Source organism: Antechinus flavipes, chromosome 3 (genome assembly GCF_016432865.1).
Source record: "Antechinus flavipes isolate AdamAnt ecotype Samford, QLD, Australia chromosome 3, AdamAnt_v2, whole genome shotgun sequence".
Lineage (NCBI taxonomy): Eukaryota > Metazoa > Chordata > Mammalia > Dasyuromorphia > Dasyuridae > Antechinus > Antechinus flavipes.
In genome coordinates, this window is record NC_067400.1 from 386,192,137 (window position 1) to 386,212,228 (window position 20,092).

At 34.7% G+C, this 20,092-nt stretch overlaps 1 protein-coding gene across 5 annotated transcripts in view; it reads left to right on the top strand.

Moving 5' to 3' along the window:
* Positions 1 to 20,092, top strand: part of SF3B1 (splicing factor 3b subunit 1) — a 49,611-nt gene that overhangs the window by 519 nt on the left and 29,000 nt on the right. The window lies entirely within an intron of this gene.

Here is a 20,092-nt window from a genome sequence, read left to right on the forward strand (position 1 = left end):
GACAGGGAGGGACTCTAATAGATGTTTTTATTTTTGGCACCGCGCTACCTCCTTCTCTGCCCGTAACTCCTTCACTTTTGTATAGCCACGAGAGGGGCACTCACTGTTTTTGATTCCTGCTTTTTAATACTAGTCCCAGTTTAGTATTTAGATTTGCCTGGGTGAGGGTGATTAGAAATGTTCTTATTCCCCAACCCACTCTTCCTCTTCCCTACACCCATTATTCGCTTTAACTTAGATGCTGTTTGACTTGAGGGAAGGGGAAAAGGGAGGTGTTTTCATTAAATTAAGCTTAGGTGTTCGTTTTTAATTTTAAGTGATTTTAGCGAGGAGAGGATTGTATTAGCAAATTTGTAGTTAATTTATTAAACCAACTACCCCTCCCTCCCATTTTCTGATCAGGGTAGTGGAATTTCTTTGTATACCCAACACTTAGTATTGTTACTGGTACTTATTAAGCACTTAGCAAATGCTTCCTGACATACTTGAATGTGGAGCCCCAGTTTTGGTTTTCCAGTTTTAGTAGCCACAAAAGACTTCCAAAGAATGTTCTGAAGAGAATTTGAAGATGGTCAGTAATTAAAACTAGTAGATTTGTATTTTTTAAAAATCTTATGTAGTCCAATCCTGCTTATGGTGGCGATTTTAGGTGTATTTTCTTGTGTGTGAAAACTAGTTTTGTTCCTTTGTATCTAGAATATTAGTAGCTAGAGTTAGAAAGCCTTTTCAGGCACTTCGTTATAATTGCTTGTCTGAAGAATGAATAAAAGAACATAAATTTGCTTTAAATTTGTAGATGACACAAAAGCTGGAAGGGGTAATTAACTCACTGAGAATTAGTAAGATACAAAATAACCCTGTTTTAGAAAACTTAAAGATATAGTATCAATTCTTAATTTTATGAAATAGTTTGGTTTTATCTATTTTATCTATTATCGCTTTTTTTTTATGCTTTGTACTTTAAAAAGGTTTTTCCTTATTAAGATGTCTACTATAAGGTAGCCATGGATACAGTGAGAAATTGAATTAAGAGGTGTAAGTTTTGCTAAGTTTTCACAGCTCCTAAAAGCTTTGGTGGATAGGATATTGAAGCCATTAATGTAAAGTAGTTTACATTACTACTTTATGTAGTAATATATAAGTAATACTTATGGAGTGGAATTTCATAATCTACTTGAACAAATTGACTGTCCCTATACTACTAGGGTCATCAAAAATGGCTTTTTGCTTAACTGTATATTAGTGTTCAGAGAATATATTGTCCAATAAGTTCCTGACCAAATTCATATGTGTGAAAACTTAACATGTTGAAGATCAGCTTAAAGTTATTAGTTCTACCTGCAGTTTGTACCTTATTTTTTGTCTTCCTAACCACATCCCTTCCTCCCACTGAAGTACCTTTATTAGTTTTTGGTGTATCTTTCATCATGCTACTACTATATTAACTCTTTAATTCTTTTTATTCCATTCACATGATCTGTTTCTCCAGTTCACTCAGTCTCATGCAGAGATGCTCTTTGCCATTGTCCACAAGCATGTTTATGAACTTTGAAATTCTTTTATCTGATCATAATATCTTATTCCATTTTTTATGCCTTAGGATTCCTAACCTTGCGTTACCTTTATTGTAACTTTCAATGCCTCTGCCTCTGTTTTTTTTAGTAGGCTGTCATGATATCCCAGCTCTGACTACACTTTCCTCCTTTACCCATCTTAAACTCCTTAAAGGAACTAATTCAGCTCTATGCTATTTGAAACTTTTTCTCTTTTCCAACCACTGATCACACCTTGCCAAAGTCGACTTTGTATTATTCCCACCATCTGTGTGTATCGATTTTATTGATGTTTATATTAATTGATCTCTCAAGGCAACAGAGAAATCCTTTTATATCTTCCTAATCATTCCATACCATTTCATTCCTTCTGGAGCCCTCCATGGCATCCCATCTCCATTCTCTTTCCCTTTGATCGTATGGCTTCAGTACATACACAGTACATACAACAGTACAACAAAGTAGATGAGACTGTTTTCTGAGAGTTCCCTCATGTCTTCCGTTTATTATCCATTCATTTTCCTCTACTATCTATTTTTCTCCTGTCTCAAATGAAGTGGCCTTTCTTGCAAAGGCAGATGCGTCTACATTACGAGTTCTCTACCTAGGTTTCACAGATTTCAGAGTCCACAAACTGGAGGGGTGAAAATTACTTATTTTCTCTTTTGGCCATATATTGCTCTTATAAATAAATGTCTGTTGGTTTTTCTTGATGGATCAGTTACGAATTTAAAAAAAAAAAAATCTGATACTGGGTCCATAGGTTTTTCCAAACTGCCAAAGGAGTACTTGGCACAAAAAAAAGTCATGAACTGATCTTCCCAGAAGATTGCCCCTTTATTGACATTTCCATTGTTTTAATATTCTCTCTCTCTCTCTCTCTTTCTCTTTCTCTCTCCCCTGTCTCTGTATCTCTCTCTTCCTCTTTCCCTCCCTGTTTTTGCCTTAAAAATCCTCACCAGATTTTACCATCTCTTCTAGCTATTATCCGATCATTCTCCTCTTTATGGCTGAATTCCATAACACCATTTATACTTTGTGCTCCTAATTTCCTCTTCTCACTTATCTTTCTAGAACTTCTGCAGTCTTCCAACCTCATCATTCAGCTGAAACTGGTTGATGCGCTCTTGCCAGATCTAAAGACTTTTTCTTAATCTTCATTCTTCTGTAACTGCAATGTTTCACACAGTTCTGCGTTTTTTTCTTGGATTGGTTTTCCTGTTCTTTCTGAATGATTCCTCAGTCTTCCTTGTAGGAATGGATTCCTATTAACCATGGGTAGCCCTCTGCTTTTCTCCTTCCAAGCCAGAAGTTATGCTACATAATCCCGTAGCAGTCAGATGAAACCTATGGGCCCCACTTTCGAATATTATTTTTAAATGTATAAAATTAAATAAGATTACACAGGAAATTAATTTTGTTGAAATAAATATGTAATTTTTTTTTCTTTTCCAAGCCATGGATCCTCTGAAATTTGTCCAGGAGCCCGTAGCTCCCAGGTTAAGAATCCCTTCTCTATATTATTTTTTGTGGTGTTCTTATCAGCTCTCTTGAGTTCAATTTTCATCTCCATGCAAATTATTCCCAGATGTATAAATTTAGTTTTAGTCTTTGTCTCCTGAGTTCTGGTCCTATATCTCTAATTACCTTTAGGGCATTTTGATTTCTCCAATCTTGTATTTCTAAATGCCTTTAGGGCATTTTGATTTGGATACCTTTGTAGTCATTTTGACCTCAACAACTCTAAAATAGAACTTTTTTATCTTTTCGTTCCCAAACTCTCCCTCTACTGTCAAGAGCACTATTTTCCTACTGGCAACTCAAGTGACCTAGAAGTCTTTCTCATTTCTTCACTTGAATTCATTCCTCATATCCAATCTGTTGCCAAGTCCTGTTGATTTTATTTTCATACTGTATTGTTTCCTTATTTTCATTCACACAGCTTCTACCTAGTATACTACCTTGTTCGTGCCTGCTACAAAAAATTTTTTTTAAATTTGTTCTGCTTCACTCGTCTTCATTCATTCCAAATTCCTCCCTTCTGTTCTTTCCTCTTCCCATTTCTCTCTCTTACATATCCATCCTACTCAGTAAAACCCAGTGGTTCCTTATTATAAATCAAATATAAAATCCTCTTTGGTTTTCACAACATGGCCTGCCTCTTCCACCCCTCTATAGTATTCTAGACTTTCCTATAGGTACTCTGATGTTTTGACTCTTCACATATTGCATTCTGTCTCCTGCCTTTTCACTGGTAGTCTCCCATGCCTAGAATGCTTTCCCTTTTTCACTTGTCCTCACTTCTGTCTTCCTCCAAGACTCAACTCAAGTCCCACTTTTTGCTAAAGGGTTTTGCCAGTTTCTTCCCTACTGCTAATGTCTTATTTTGAGGATTATCTTACATTTATGCTGTGTGTATGGGTGCATGCACACATACAGAGCCTAATTATTAAATATTCCCTATTAAATGGGGGTACCTTGCTGGCCAAGACTTGGCCATTTCTCCCAGGACTTAATATAATTCATGATACATAGTAAGCACCTAATAAATGTTTAATGATTGAGCTGAGGACCAATATTCTTCTATTCCACCAAGCTGCTTTTATCATAGTCTTTATCTAAAAGTATCTGTAGTTGAGTAAACCCATATTGGATATTTGTGTACGTAAAGATTTAATGTACATGACCTCTTTTTATGATTCTCATAACAACCATGGATCAGCTTAGAGTCAGCAAAATTGTAGAAGAACTTGTAAGGGATTACCTAAAAATCTTTTATATTTGGGGTGGTGTGTGTGTGCGCGCGCGCGTGTGCATGCTGTAATTTTAGTGTTCTAGATTTTCTAGGAATTTTTCATAGTGAAGCCAACATAATAAAAGTATGAAGATTAGTCTGAGGATTTGAGAATTTGTAGTTTTGTTTTGTCTTTTTTTTAATATACCATTCTGTACCCTTCTAGCATAATAAAATGAAAAAATTGATGAACTAAAATGAATAGAATTGAGATTGAAATTTCAATTTTGTAGGACTTTGTGCAATTTATTTCAATTCTAAGTCAAGGTTGGCTTTCTGCTTTGTAAAATGTAGGATGGATTAAATGATCTCTTAAGGTTCCTCCCAATTATAAATATATAATTCTCTGAACTTATTCCTGCTTTCTATTTTTTACTGAGGGTAACATCACTTCATAGACTAACTTATGAACAACACTTTATATTTTTTGATTTTTCATCTTTCCTGGATTAGAAAGGGTAACATTTATTAATGTATTTGGAGTCAGATTTATTGAAGGATATTTGAGAGAGCTAAAATATAGATGTTAGTCCTTTTTGCTTTGTAAGAGAGATATCCTTCTCTATCCTATTGGGTACCCAAGTTGTATATCAGCCAGTAATTCAGCCCTCTGTGTGTGAATCCATCCAATTCCAGTGGAATAGTAACTGCAAAATGATTTCCCAGTTTTTCCCTTATAAAAAAAAAGTCTTTAACTTAAAAGATTTCCTCCTAGGTTGAAGGCTATTTAAAAGTATATTTAAAAAATTTATTAACAACATAGGCTGTTTCAATTTTTCACACGTTAATCCTGTAGGAAAAACCTATATTTAACCACAAATAAAAAATTGATAGCAGGTTATCGATGTAAAATATTTATGCCCACTACCTTTGCTTGCTTCTCATCCATGAATTCATCCTCAAAAGACTTTGCCTTCAAGACTCTTTCTCTCTAGGGTTTCCCAACTTGGCAACATTCTCTTTCCTGGCTTCAGTTATTCTCTCTGCAGAGGATTCTAGCCCCATAACTAGTTGCTTGCTGGAAATCTGTATCCCACTAGCATCTCAAAATTTAAACTGTCTAAAACTGAACTCAACCTTTTTCTATAATACTCCTGCTTTCCTAGTATCCTTACATCTTTAGATGATACCACCATTCTCCCAGACTTCTTATCTTAAAATTATCTTTTATTATTGTTTCATTGTATTCACTCATGTCTGACCTCTTGGGATACTTTTTGGGGTTTCTTGGCAAAGATGCCAAAGTGGTTTGCCATTTCCTTCTCTAGTGCATTTGACAGGTGAGGAAACTGAGAGAAACAGGATTAAATGACTTGTGCAGGGTCTTGTAGCTAGTAAATGTTTTGAGACCTAATTTGAATCCAGATCTTCCTGGTTCCAGCCCCTTCACTCTATCCACTTCGCTCTCTAGTTGCCCTGATTCCAGTCAGGTGTCAAATTTTGTTGATTCCCACCCTTTCAAAATTCTCACCTAGTTCAGACCCTCATCAGACCTATTGTAGTAGCTTCTCAACTAATCTTTCTCCCAATTTTTCACTCTTATTATATTGCTGCCAAAATAAGCTTCCAGATAAACAAGGTTGATAAACCTTTAGTAATTATGAATTATTTTTTAACATAAAATACAAAGTCAGCCTGGGGAGGTTCCCCAAACCTCCCCTTCATACATTGTGGGGGTTTTTTTCTCCTTGAAATGGACTTGCTAACTTTTGCCTTAAAAAAGTTTTATAAATCTCAAATAAAAAATATATGTGAAAACATTTTTACAAACTTAAAAGTGCTGTAAAAATTATTACCATTTGTGAGGTGGCATGGTGGACTATTAAGGAAATCTTGGCCCTGTGTCTTTTACTAGCTGTATGTCCATGGCCTAGCAACTTGATCTATCCCAGCCTTTTTCTTCCCTTGTAAAATAAGAGATGATAATGCTTGCAGTACTTACCCTGCAGGATTGTTGCTCAGCTGTGATGATGTTTATAAAGAGCTTTATAGACATATATGTCAGCTGTTATCCTGTACTGTCCAGTTCCTCCCCCAAAGAAAATTCCTTCCATGCCACTCCAGTATTCTTCAGCATCTCTGCCTATTGAAATTCTTCTTTTCTTGATCGAATTCAGCTGCCACATTTTTTTTCCCCTAGTAAATTTATTTATTTGTAATATACGTTGCTTTATGAATCATGTTGGGAGAGAAAAATCAGAGCAAAAGGGAAAATTCATGTGGGAGAGATAACACAGAAAACAGAAGTGAACATAGCATGTGTTGATTTACATTTAGTTCCCTTAGTTCTTTTTCTGGATGCAGATGGTATTATCTGTCCAAGATCTATTGGGATTGCTTTGGATCACTTGAACTGCTTAGAAGAACCAAGCCTTTCAGAGTTGATGATCTCATATTCTTACTGTTGTTGTATACAATGTATTCCTGGTTCTACTTGTTTCACTTAGCATCAGTTCATGTAAATCATTCAGGCCTTTCTATAACTAGCTTGTTCATCATTTTTCATAGAATAATAATATTCCATTACCTTCATGTGCTACAACTCGTTCAGCCATTCCCCATTTGATGGGTATCCACTCCTTTTCCAATTCTTTGCTACCACAAAAAAAAAAGCTGCCACAAACATTTTTGCACATGTGGGTCCTTTTCCCTCCTTTATGATTTCCTTGGGATACAGATTCAGTAGAAACACTGCTGGGCCAAAGGGTATACAAAGTTTTATAGCTCTTTGGGCACAGTTGTAGATTGTTCTCCAGAATGGTTGTATCAGTTCACAACTCCACCAACAATGCATTAATTAGTGTCCCAGTTTTCTCACATACCTTCCAACATTTATTATTATCTTCTCCTGTCTTCTTAGCCAATCTGAGAGGTGTGAGATCGGCTGTCACATTTTCCATGAATAATTCCATCAAGTTGAAAGCAGTCTCTTCCCCCCTTAAATTTCTTATGCTCTTTGTTCAGACATTTGTCTGGTCCTTTGTAAAGGACCTTATTGCATTTTCCTTCTATCTGTGTAAACACATTTCTTGAATTAGACTATAAACTTCCTAAGGGCTCGGATTGTGTCTAAGGGCAACATTTTAATTCCAGCTTCTTACAATGCCACATACTAAGAGGGTACTTAAAGCATGTTAACTAAACATGAGTGGGATGGTGAGTGAGAAAGGCTATCATCTTTTACCTGAACTGTTGAAATTGGTTCATTGTCCTGTCTCAAATCTCTTCTGTCCCCAATCCATTTTCCATGTAACTGCCAAAGTAATAGTTCTAAAGCAGAAATCTGGTTGTGATCCTCAATAAACTCCACTGGCTGCTTTTTAGCCCTAAGATTAAAAACAAACTCTATTTCACATTTTAGACCTTTCATAATCCGGCTCCACTCTATCTTTCCACTCTTTGTTATATATCATTTCCCTTAAAACACTATGGAATGAATAGTCAGACTGTTCTTGCAGTTCCTCACATGTGATATTGTCTCTTATTACCTTACCTTTCTTCATCTAGAATATACATCCTGGTACACACCACACAATGCTTGGCATTGATAGGTGTTTAATAAATCCTTGTTGCTTGATTGATTTGAAAGGGCATTCTTTTTGAGAGGAGTTGGAAAATGCAGAAAATGCATGCCTTTCACATGGAAATTGTTCCGAAGATTAAATAGATATTCTAATCACCTAAATACTCATATTTGTGTCTAGTAGTTAGTAGTTCTTAAGTAAAAATAAATTAGTGATCAGCACCGCAGAATCTATACACTGTATCTTTTAACACTTGAACAGTGCAACTTTCTACATCATCAAATATATTTATATTTGTGAAAATTTTTCTTTTGAGGATTTTATAAAATAGGGATTCTTAGTCTATCTCGGCTCTATTATTTTAAAATATTTTGATAAATATTTGAACATAACTGGTTTTTTATGCAGATGCACATGCTTTATTTTGTGATTTTTAAAAGATAACAGCTTCACCATCCTGCCAATGAGGTCCATGACAAAAACAGTTGTAATCTTTGTGATAAAACAAGGAGGAAGAATTGTCAGTGGGATTCATTAGTATCTGTGTTTCATTGGCTGGGCTAAGACACAGAAAGAAGGTACTTAATTTGGAAAATGAATATTTGAGAAATAGGTGTGTTAGGTGGAAAATGAATAGGTCTACCTTGTGAATCTATGGCTTAGGGAGTCATAAACTCAAAGACTGAGATGGAAGTGAGCATCAGGGTCAATTTATTTGCTAAAAACAGATTGCTTTTTCAGCTTTAAAGTAATGAGGGAAAAAAAAGAAGTGGGGGAGGGATAGAGGAAGGAAAATCACTGACAACATACACAACATTCTTGCAGCTTGGGGACAAAACTTGTAAGAAAAAATGTTCAGTTTTTAATGACTGAACTATGTTACAGAAAACTTTCTTTATGCTGTTTCTAAACCAGGAGTAGGGTAGAAGGTGACTTTAGAATATTTCAGCTGAATCAGGTTCAACTCTATTGTTTATTGGAAATTTTTTTTTAATATGTAGGGAGGCATTTTAGTTTGTGTTGTTGAATTATGAATCATTTATTTGCTCTATCTCTGGTCAGGTCCAGCATAAGGTAATCTCTTTGAGAGTATCAGGGGCTATATTTTAGATTTATCTTTGGATTCCCACACTCTACCACAGTGTCTTGCACATAGCAAGCACTTAATAAATCCTTGTTGGATTGTTTTAGAAAACAGGCTACTTGGAAGTTGACTTCTTTGTCTTTTTTCTTTTTCTTTTTCTTTTTTTTTTTTTTTTTTTTGATCTAATCATTTTATTTTACATTAAAATTTTTTAAAAATAGCTTTTTATTTTTCAAAATACATGCAAAGAAAGTTAACATTCTCCCTTGTAAAACCTTGTGTTCCAAATTTTTCTTCTCCCCTATACAGCAAGTAATCCAATATAAGTTAAACATGTATGATCCTTCTAAACCTATTTCTACAATTATCATGCTGAACAAGAAAAGTCAGATCAAAAGGGGGGAAATGAGAAAGAAAAAAACAAGCAAGCAAACAAAACAAAAGAAAGTGATGATGATTACTATGTTGTGATCCACATTCAGTCCCCACAGTCCTCTTTGTGGATACAAATGCTCTTTCCATCAAAAGTCTTCTTCTTTTTAGTATTCTAATGTTTAGTATTGTTCATTTTAATAAATGGAGCCAGTTATTTTATAGGTCTGAGAACATTCCATTGAGGAGACTTCCTGTGTGTCTCAGTTTCCTAATACATAAAATTGGGATAATAACACTTTTCTTATAGGGTGTCGTTCAAAATCACATATGTTAACATATAAAGAACTTTGCAAAACCTTAAAGCACTGTTCATTTTAGTCAGTAAATAGCCTGAACCACTGAGAAGTTAAGTGACATATCTTTTCCTTTGGCTTGTGACCCCTAGCTCATTTTTTATCTTCTTTAAATGTTTTTACTCCTTAATTCTTTTCCAGGCCATCAGTCTGGCACTGGCTATACTCTCCTCCCTACCTCCTTATCTCATCCCTTAGTTAACTAATTCAGCTCTATATTATCTTCTTCTTTCTCTTCCCTTTCCTCCTTATCCTATCACTGCTTCTGCCTTACCAACCTTTAGCCTTGAATTATTCCCACCTTGTGAAGCATATGTTCCTATGCATATGCTACTGCATGGAGCTAGGGAAAAATTTGAAACTATGTTGATTGGATCCATTAATCCTGTGAAGCTCTTTCTCACTCATTTAGTTCATTGACAAGTCATCAGACTTGTGATACCATTAGTTCTCTTTGAGAAGGAAATACGAATGGCAGAATAATCAATTTCAATTGAGTTTTTACCCCAGCAAGACAACTCTTTTACATTGTCTTAATCTGTTCATTTTTTCATTCTTCCTAAAGCCTCCCATAGTTTTCTCTCTGGACTACCTTGTCAGTTTGCCTAAATGCTTCAGTGAAAAAATGGAAGCCTTTTACCAGAACTTCCTCTTTTCTCTAGCTCACCACTCAGGTGCTTTCTCTCACTATCTTCACCCCTTAAGGCAAACCATTTTACCTGAGCCCTCTGTTTACAGAGGTTTACTACCTCTGTTCACCTCACCATCACTAATCTTCAATCTCTCCCTGTTTACTGGCTGCTTCTCTGCATCTTACAAACAGGAACCATGTCTCCCTACACTTAAAGAATCCTCGCAATCCAATCTGTCCTCCATCTTATCTATCTCAGTAGCTATAAAATTTATATATACTTTTGTCCCAATTGGGGCACCTAGATGGTTTGGTGGAGAGAGTGCTTGATCTAGAGTCAGGAATACCTGAGTTCAAATCCAACATCAGATACTTCCCTATTTGTGTGACCCTGGACAATCATTAAGCCTCTGTTTGCCTTTATCCATTGGAAAAGGAAATGACAAATCACTCCCATGTCTTTGCCAAGAAAATCCCTTAGACAGTCAGACATGAATAAAAGACTGAACAACAACAGTGTTTCCAGTCATTATGCTAAAGGTTTTACAGTTATTTTCTCATTTGATCTTCATAACAACCCTGAGAGGGTAGGTATTATTATTTTTTTTGTTTCACAGTTGAGAAAACTGAGGCACAGGTTAAGTGACTTGCTTGGGGTCACACATCTACTGTTTGAACTCTTATCTTCCTGAACTTAGATCTTCCTGATTCCAACCCCAGCAACTGCCTCGCCTACTACCCTGCTTTACTGAAACTGACTAAATTCCTTTTAAAAAAAAAAATCTATGTTTAGTTTATCCATTCCTTCTCTCTTGTAAACCTTCTGTAGTCTGGCTTCCTTCCAATTACAAACAACCAAAACTGCTCTTTACAAAATGACCAATCTTCATCCTTCTGTAACCTTCAACATAGTGGATCATCCTTTTCTGGATTCTTTTTCATTACACTGCTCTACTCTGCTTCTTTCACAGTCTGCTTGCTCCTCCTCAATTCTTTGTCTCAAGAAAGTGGGAATGGGAATGTGCACTGTAGGCGTCTCTCCCCCTGCTCTATTTGGGCCCTCTTCTCCCTCTATTCTCACTTTGTGATTTCCTCCTGGGGTTTGATTTGTCTCTGTCTAAATCACCCTCGGATCTATTTATCCAACTCTACATCCTCTACTAGGGTAGGTAGGTGCATGTAGTGCTGGGCTTAGAGTCAGGAAGTCTTAACTTCATGAGTTCAAATCATGTCTTAGACACTAGCTGTGAATTTTGGGCAATTCACTTAATCCTTTTTGTTTCAGTTTTTTCATCTATCATATGAGGTAGAGAAGGAAATGGCAAACCCCTCCAGTATCTTTGCTAAGAAAATCCCAAATGAGGCCATGAAGAGTTAGACACAACTGAAACAATTAGAGAACAATAACCTTCGCTGACCTCTAATCACCTATCTGCAGCCGCCTGTTAAGACACCTAGAACAGAATGTCCTGTAGATAGCTCAAGGTCAACTTTTCTGAATAGAGCTAATTTTAAAGTCTTCCTTTCTTCCTTATTTTGCTGTTTATTATTAAGATTGCCACCATTACCCAGTCTTCCAAGGTGCCATCTGTAGCTTTTCTCTCTTACATATTCTTCTCTCCTCATGTCCAGTCTTTTGCCAAATCTTGTTGATTTTACTTTCTCAAAAACTATCATAAGTTCACTTCTCTTTGATGCTGTCACCACAGTGTTGCCTGTCCTAATTACATTATATTATTGCAGTAATTCAGTTCAATTTAGGAAACATTTATTAAATGTTTACTATATGCCATTCCCTCTCCACAAGACTTTACAATTTAAAGAGGAAAGGCAATCCACAAAACTTTACAATTTAAAGAGGAAAGGCAATATTCTTTTGGAAGGTCTGTGCCACAAACTCTTAAGACCTAATAATAAAAATGTTCTCTTGTAGAAGAATGTAAGGAAAGGAAAATCACAGGGAAGGTGGGGTCACAGTGCTGGGTGTCTGAAGGAAAGTGTTTGGTAGAGGTGGCTGCTCAGTAAATCTGTGCTGCTTTCATTTGGAAGAAATTTTTTAGTTGGGGGGTTTTTAATAGGGTGGTTTTTGGTGGAGCAATAGGGATGGCAGGAGTGAGAGGCTATATAGTACCTGAACCAAAGTTCTTTGGAATGCTAATGTATATCAGGATTCTTTAAAGAAAGGTCAGATTTGCTTAATGAGATAAATCAAACAAGATTTGTCTGTATTTGGTTTTAAAGCCCTTTTATAAACTGACCCTGTTCTACCTAATATTCCCTTCCACGAACTTAAGGTCCAATGACACCAAGTTTCTTGCCATTCTACTGTCAAGAGAATACGTCTCCTACCACTTTGTATCTTCATGCTGGGAATGCTCTGCTTCTTTATCTCTGAATCTTGACTTCTTTCAAGTTTCAGCTAAAATCCCATCTTGCTTCCTTCCTAACTTCTTTCTTTATTTCTCTCTCTCTTTCTTAACAATTTTTCTTTTTTTATTAAAGCTTTTTATTTTCAAAACATATGCATGATAATTTTCAACATTCACCCTTACAAAATCTTGTGATCCAAATTTTTCCCCTCCACTCCCCTCATCCCCTCCCCTAGCTGACAAGTAATCCAATTATGTTAAATATGTGCAGTTCTTCTATACATATTTCCATAATTATCATGCTGCAAAAGGAAAATCAGATCAAAAAGGAAAAAATGAGAAAGAAAACAAAAAACAAGCAAACAACAACAAAAAAGTTAACAATACTATGTTGTGATCCACATTTAGTTCCCACAGTTCTCTCTCTGGGTGCAGATGACTCTTCATCACAAGACCATTAGAACTGACCTGAATCACTCCATTGTTGAAAAGAGCCACATTCATCAAAATTGATTATCATATAATCTTCTTGTGGCGGTGTACAATGTTCTCCTGGTTCTACTCATTTCACTTAGCATCAATTCATGTAAGTTTTTCCAGGCGTCTCTGAAATCCTGCTGATCATTTCTCATGGGATGGTAATATTCCATAACACTTATATATCATAACTTATTCAGCTATTCTCCAATTGATGGGCATCCATTCAGTTTCCAGTTTCTTCCATTCAGTTTCCAGTTTCTTGCCACTGCAAAAAAGGATGCTACAAACAAAATTCCATTTTCTGTAAGAAGCCTTTCCTGTGCGATTGGCTCTAATATATATGTATATAGATATACTTATATATCTATATCTTATCTGTAGTCATTTTCATGTTGTTACCCTTTTAAGAATGTGAACCCCTTGAAAGTAGGGACGTTATGGTGTTTTTTTTTTTTTTTTTTGGGTAGCCAGGACAATGGTCATTATGAAAGGATATGCTTATTTTAGAAAATTACCAGATAGGTTCCAGAGAGGTTTTGATTTTGTTTTTTAAGGGGAAATAGGATAACCTTTTAAAAGTTTAATTTTTTTTTTAAACCTATCATGCTTTCCTATTTAAAAAATGCTTTAGGTTACTTGCACAGATAGTATTATGTATGTCTAGTAGATTGTTTTGCTATATAGAAAAAGATTTCTAAAGCTCCTTTAACTAGCCTACCTCCTTTATTCAGGCTGGATAATAAATTGGGGGAGGGGGGGAAGAATCATCTTTAAAATAATTAGATGTGAAGTCCCTTTACAATTTGGTTGAAGAATTTTAATAAAGTGATATTATTGTTGAATTTGATTTTGTTCTGTGATTCCTTTATTTTAAAGAGATGCTATTAGTGCATGCTAAAAGGGAATCAATGTATCACATGTAAATGCTTACATATCTCTTGTACCACAAGTGTGCTGTTATACTTTGTGTTAGGAATGCAGGTATGAAAATTAAGAAGTCTACAAAGTATATACATGTTTTTCTGATAAATCATTAAAATCTTTAAGTAAATTTGATAATATACCTTTATTATCGTTTTCTGTCTATTTATTGACTCTGGATTGGTATTAGCTATTTAATTTTTCTTTATTTCTGTGAAAATGCTATACATAGACACACACACACACACACACACACACACACACACAAAACACACACACCTTTTCCTTTTTTTCTGATCTCTTAGTAATGGTTTTGCTAAGATCAAAGAGCATGCACGGTTTTATAATTTGGGTATAATTCCAAATTTAACCATGTCATTTATGATGCTAATTACCCTAATAAATAACTTTTGCATACCCTAATAAATAATTCTAACTTGGTCATAATGAATAATTTTTTGGATATAATCTAATCTGATAGTATTTTATTTAATATTTTTATTTTATTACTAATATTCTAGTGCTCTTTCTTTGCCTTATATATACCCATAGGAATCTGGATACTGTTTATATTATAAGCTTGGTAGGGTGCTACTTTTCTGCATTTAAAAGTATTTTTTATCCAACATAAGGATTATCATTTTCTTTTAAGTTTCTGATTTAAACTGATAAACTTGTCTAGTTATGAAGTTCCCTGACCCACCCATCCCTTAGCCCCATTGGAGTTCCTTTATGACTGGTCTCATTTTTCTCTTGCTGAAATCAAATTGTTTAGGTTATCAATTTCCAGTTATATTTTGAGCCTGATAAATTTGTGTAGAAAGTCACTCATTTTGAAAAGGATCCATATGTGCAAACATGTTTGTAGCAACCCTTTTTTGTAGTGGCGAGAAATTGAAAATTTAGTGGATGCCCATTAATTGGGAGAGGGCTAAATAAGTTATGGTATATGAATTTAATGGAATGTTCTTTAAAAAATGATCAGCAGGATGATTTCAGAAAAGCCTGGAGAGACCTACAATGAACTCATGATAACTGAAGTGAGTAGAACCAAGAGAACATTGTACACAGCAACAAGATTATGTGATGATTAACTATAATGGACTTGGCACTTTTCAACAATGAGGTGATTTAGGCCAAATCCAATACACTTGTGATGGAGAGAGCCATCTGCATCTAGAGAAAGGACTATGGGGACTGAATGTGAATCACAACATGGTATTTTTACCTTGTGGTTTGCTTGCATTGTTTTTTCCTTTTTCTTGTAAAGCAATGATATGTGACAATAGGTTTAGAAGAATTGCACGTGTTTAACTTAATTGGATCACTTGCTGTTTTAAGGGAGGGGGGAACAAGAGGAGAGAGGGGAAAAAATTTGGAACTCAAGGTTTTGCAGGGTGAATGCTGAAAACTATCTTTGCATATATTTTGAAAAATAAAAAGCTATTATAAAATAAAATTTAAGAAAGAAATTAAAAAAAAATTCAGCCATTTTGTTTGTCTTTTGTTTTGTGACATATAATTTCTGTATAATAGTTTATCTTCCTTTTATTTCCCCTTCACTTGTGAATGCTTATTCATATTTTATTTTGATAATTTGATATGGATTTGGAATTCAGTCCAGATTTTGGGATTTGGATTCAGAGAACCTGGGTTCCAATCTCTCTTTGCTGTTTAGTACGTATATGATCTACATGTGAAAGTGATTTTAAAACTCTCTAGACCTTAAATTTTACATTGTGAAATGAGTTTGGGGATGGAAGGGTGAACTAGATGAACTCAAAGCTCACTTTAGGTTCTAGCCTGTGAGCCAATGAAATACTTTATAAAAATGTGCAAGAAAACAGAACCAACAACAAATCCCTGGCACACTCCAATAAAAGGTCTATCTTCAGCTTTATATGGAGCTGTTCTGAAATAACTGGGTCTGGCCATTTTAAGTATTTTGGAATATGCATAACTGACATATTTCCCACATTGCTCTAAGTAGAGATATTTTGATATAGTAAATACATAACCAACTAGACTTGGAGTCAGGAAGATAAGAATTTGAAACCCATCTCTGACACCTAATTAAAATACTAACCAATCATACCAATCAAATTACCAAAAATTACTCTATTGAGCTAGAAAATATAATAGCAGTTCATCTAGAAGAAGATCATTTAGAAGAAAAATCAAGGGAAGTAATGGAGGAAAAAAAGGAGAAGAAGGTGGCCTAGCCATATCAGATTCAGATCTAAAACTTTATTTTTAAGCAGCAATCATCAACATTATTTGGTACTCAAAAAATAGTTGGTGGATTGTTGGAATAGATTAGATATACAAGACAGAGCAATCAATGACTGTAATCTAATGCATGGCAACCCCAAAGTTCTAGTATCTGAGATAAGACCCCATTTTTTGACAAAAGTCACTGGGAAAACTGAAAAATCATATGGCAGAAACTAAGCATTAACCAACATTTCATACCATATACCAAGAAAAGTCAAAATGGGCACATGATTTAGATGTAATGGGTGTTAGATACCATAAGCAAATTGGCAGAGTAAGGAGTATTTTACCTGTCAGATCTATGAAGAAGGAAAGAATGTTTTAACAAGAGATAAAAAATATTATGAAATGCAAAATGATGGATAATTTTAATTATATTAAATTTAAAAGCTTTTGCACAAAACTAATGAAAAAGAGAAGTATGAAAAAATATAATCAAAATGCTTGGGCAGAGGATAAAGAGTATCTATGGTATTTCCTTGACTTATCACCTACTAGGTTAGCCAACCTGCCAAAAAAGGGGAAATAATTTATTTGTTTGACTTGTTCTTGATAAGCCCACTTAGATTTTTAGTGCTGTCTTTCTTATTCTCATAATCCATGACTGTAATATGTTGTAGAATTTTGCCAAAAATTATAAGTGACGATCAATGACTGGCGCATAGTTTGAAGAGTCCATTAACTAGTCATAAAGTATTGCATGTTCTGTAAATACAAGCAGAAAGACAGTTCATCCCTTCAAGGACTTTACATGCTAATGGGAGAAGACTAAACCTAAAAGGTAGTTGGAAAGGATTTTTGTGCTTCTGGATCCTAATGAAATATAAGCCTCCTCACAGTGATATTGCTTAGTTTTGAGGTTATACAAAGTTATTGACTTTGTTGTTATAGTTCCAAATTGAGTTTCCAAGGTACTTCACTAATCTTATGCTTTTGAGATAGAATTATTTTAATTTTACTTTTTTGAACAAGTGGACCTGTAAAATCATTATTTTTTATTTTTATTTTTGCTTAGGCAGTTGGGGCTAAGTGGCTTGCCCAGGTTCACACAGCTATGAAAGTATTGTGTCTGAATTTGAACTCGGGTCCTCCTGACTTCAGGGCCTGCACTTTTATTCACTGCACCATGTAGCTGCCCCAAAGTCATTATTCTTAAATGTATGTAGGAATAAATAAATTTCACTGCCTAGTCCATCCTTTGTCCCTTGAATTCTCACTTCTCACCAGAAGTCAGAAAGTATATGCAAATAAGGTTCAGAATGTACTTTTTAATTATGAAAATGTTTCCATTTGTCTCCAGAAACAAATGCATATTGTTCAGAATTTTTTGTCCTCAAAGTACAGGAACTATCTTTATGTGATGATATAATACACTACGTGTTTAAGTTGAGAACAAATGCAATAAGAACATATTTGGGAAATTGAGGGACAGTTGAAAGCAGTGGCTGAATGATTTATGAACATTATTTTAAATATTTTCTTTGTAACAGTACCTGCACATATTTTCTTTTTTGGCTGAGGCAACTGGGGTTAAGTGACTTGCCCAGGGTCACACAGCTAGGAAGTATTAAATGTCTGAGGCTGAATTTGAACTCGTGTCCTCCTGACTTAAGGACCGATGCTCTGTTCACTACATCTAGCTGCCCCGCTTGCACATATTTTCAAGAATTAATTTGTTGGTTGAGTGAAATATTCAAAAGAATATTAGGTAGGATTTTCTTAAGACCGAATTTGTTGAACTTAGAAGTTTACTTAGACGTTTCCTCACAAGTCTTATCTCCAGTGTTTCTTTTGTGCAAAATATGACTAATATTGGTTGATGAGATCTTATGTTCTCTTCCTCCCTTCTCCATTTTTCTTTTCTCTCTCTTTTTCCCCTTCCATTTTTAGTGATCTTGGATGTAATTTTTTGTTGAACTAGTTTAATTTAGATTTTAAAATGTCATACAAATTGAAATTTTAAGTTGACTGTATAGAGTTAAGCTTGAAATATGGAACCAAAGGTTTTGTTTACTCTTTTCTTATTGGTTTATTAATATTTTCAAATCTTTTTTTTTTGTATTCCCTTCTCAGTTAAAACAATATTGAAAGGGGATTTTAGATTTAGAAAGGACATTATATATAGATTATGTCTTCATAAAACAAGAATGAACTTTCTTCCAAGGGAGCTATTTTTAGTCACTGCCTAATTATTAGGAGTTGCTCTTTATGTTGCTATGCTATCTGTCTCCATCCAGCCTCTAGTCAATCGTTGGTCCTCATTCTATTTTTCAAAATAAGGCTAATTATACTTCGATTAAAAAAGTCATTTAAATATTTCAGTAATTATAAGTCCAGAATACCTAGGATCAGATTCTACCTCTGATGCTTAACTGTGTAATCCTGGGGAAGTTTCATTTAACCTGTCTGAACCTTTGACGTCTCAACTGTAATATCAGAAGGTTGAACTATTTGGCCTCTAATGGATTTTAGACTTAAATGATCTTATTCTTGACTTTTTTCCCATGTTAAACTTTCAATTTAATTGTTAACTATGACATTAAATTTAGGCTTTCAAGATCGACCTGAATTTAGGAGGGGGAAAAGGGAACCAATATTTATATAGTGCCTTTTATTTGCCAGGCACAGTGATACATGCTTTACAAATCTCATTTGATCCTCTGAGCAATCCTGGGAGATGTGTGCTGTTAATTTTATACTCATTTGATAGTTGAGGAATCTGAGGCAGGGGATGTTTAAATAGCTTGCTAAGTTATTTAGTGTCACACAAAAAATGTCTAAAGCTGGATTCAAACTCTATTTTTTTCCTGACTCCAGGTCCAGTACTTTTATTTGCTGTCACCTAATTGCCTCTTTGTATGCATTATTATAATTTTAAATTATTTTTACAGGCAGATGAAGTATCTGTCTATCTGAGTACCAGCCTAATAATTTCATGCATCAGTTTGACTATAAGGTGTTGAAACGTTTTAAAAATCAATGGTAATGTTGTAGAAGATTTTTAATCTGAGTATCTACCCATATAAAGTTGCAGATCCTTGAAGTAATTTGTTTTGCATTTAACAATCTTGACAAAAAAAAGATTGACTATACCAAATAAGGACTAAAATTTTAAGTTAAATAATAGAATTTAAGCAGCTGTTTATATTTTGGGGAAAAAACACATAAATTTCAACAAAATAACAAATGTTAGCTCATTTACTCCATGATGCTATCTGGTTTCTTTTCCTTTTTGTACTTCTAGAATTTAGAGTTGTGATTTTTTTACTTATTTTACAGATGAGGCTACTGAGACCTTATAGTGACTTGTGCAGTCTCACAAAGCTAGTAACAAAGCTGGAATTTGAATCTAGATCCTCTGATTTCTAATTCACAGCTTCTTGCATTGTTATGTATTATCTTTGTTTTAATTTGATTTGTGCCTGGCTCACTGGTATTGAGTTTTGTAGTGCTTTTACATAATCTTAAATTTTGAAAGTGCTAGAAAACTCTCATCTTTGGATGTGATGTGTACAGAGTTGGAATATATTGTCTGAAAGTATTGTTTTAATCAACTATTACAAAGAACTCCTTTAGCTACTCTTCCTCTAGCTGCTAATTGGTGTTTTTCATCTTTTGCTTATGTAGACGCAGACTTTTCTTGGAAATAACTATCCATGCTGATCCCCAAGTTTCACCTTACTGTAGTGTAGTTGAGCAACTTGGGAATCATTGGAAAGATAAGGTAACAATTA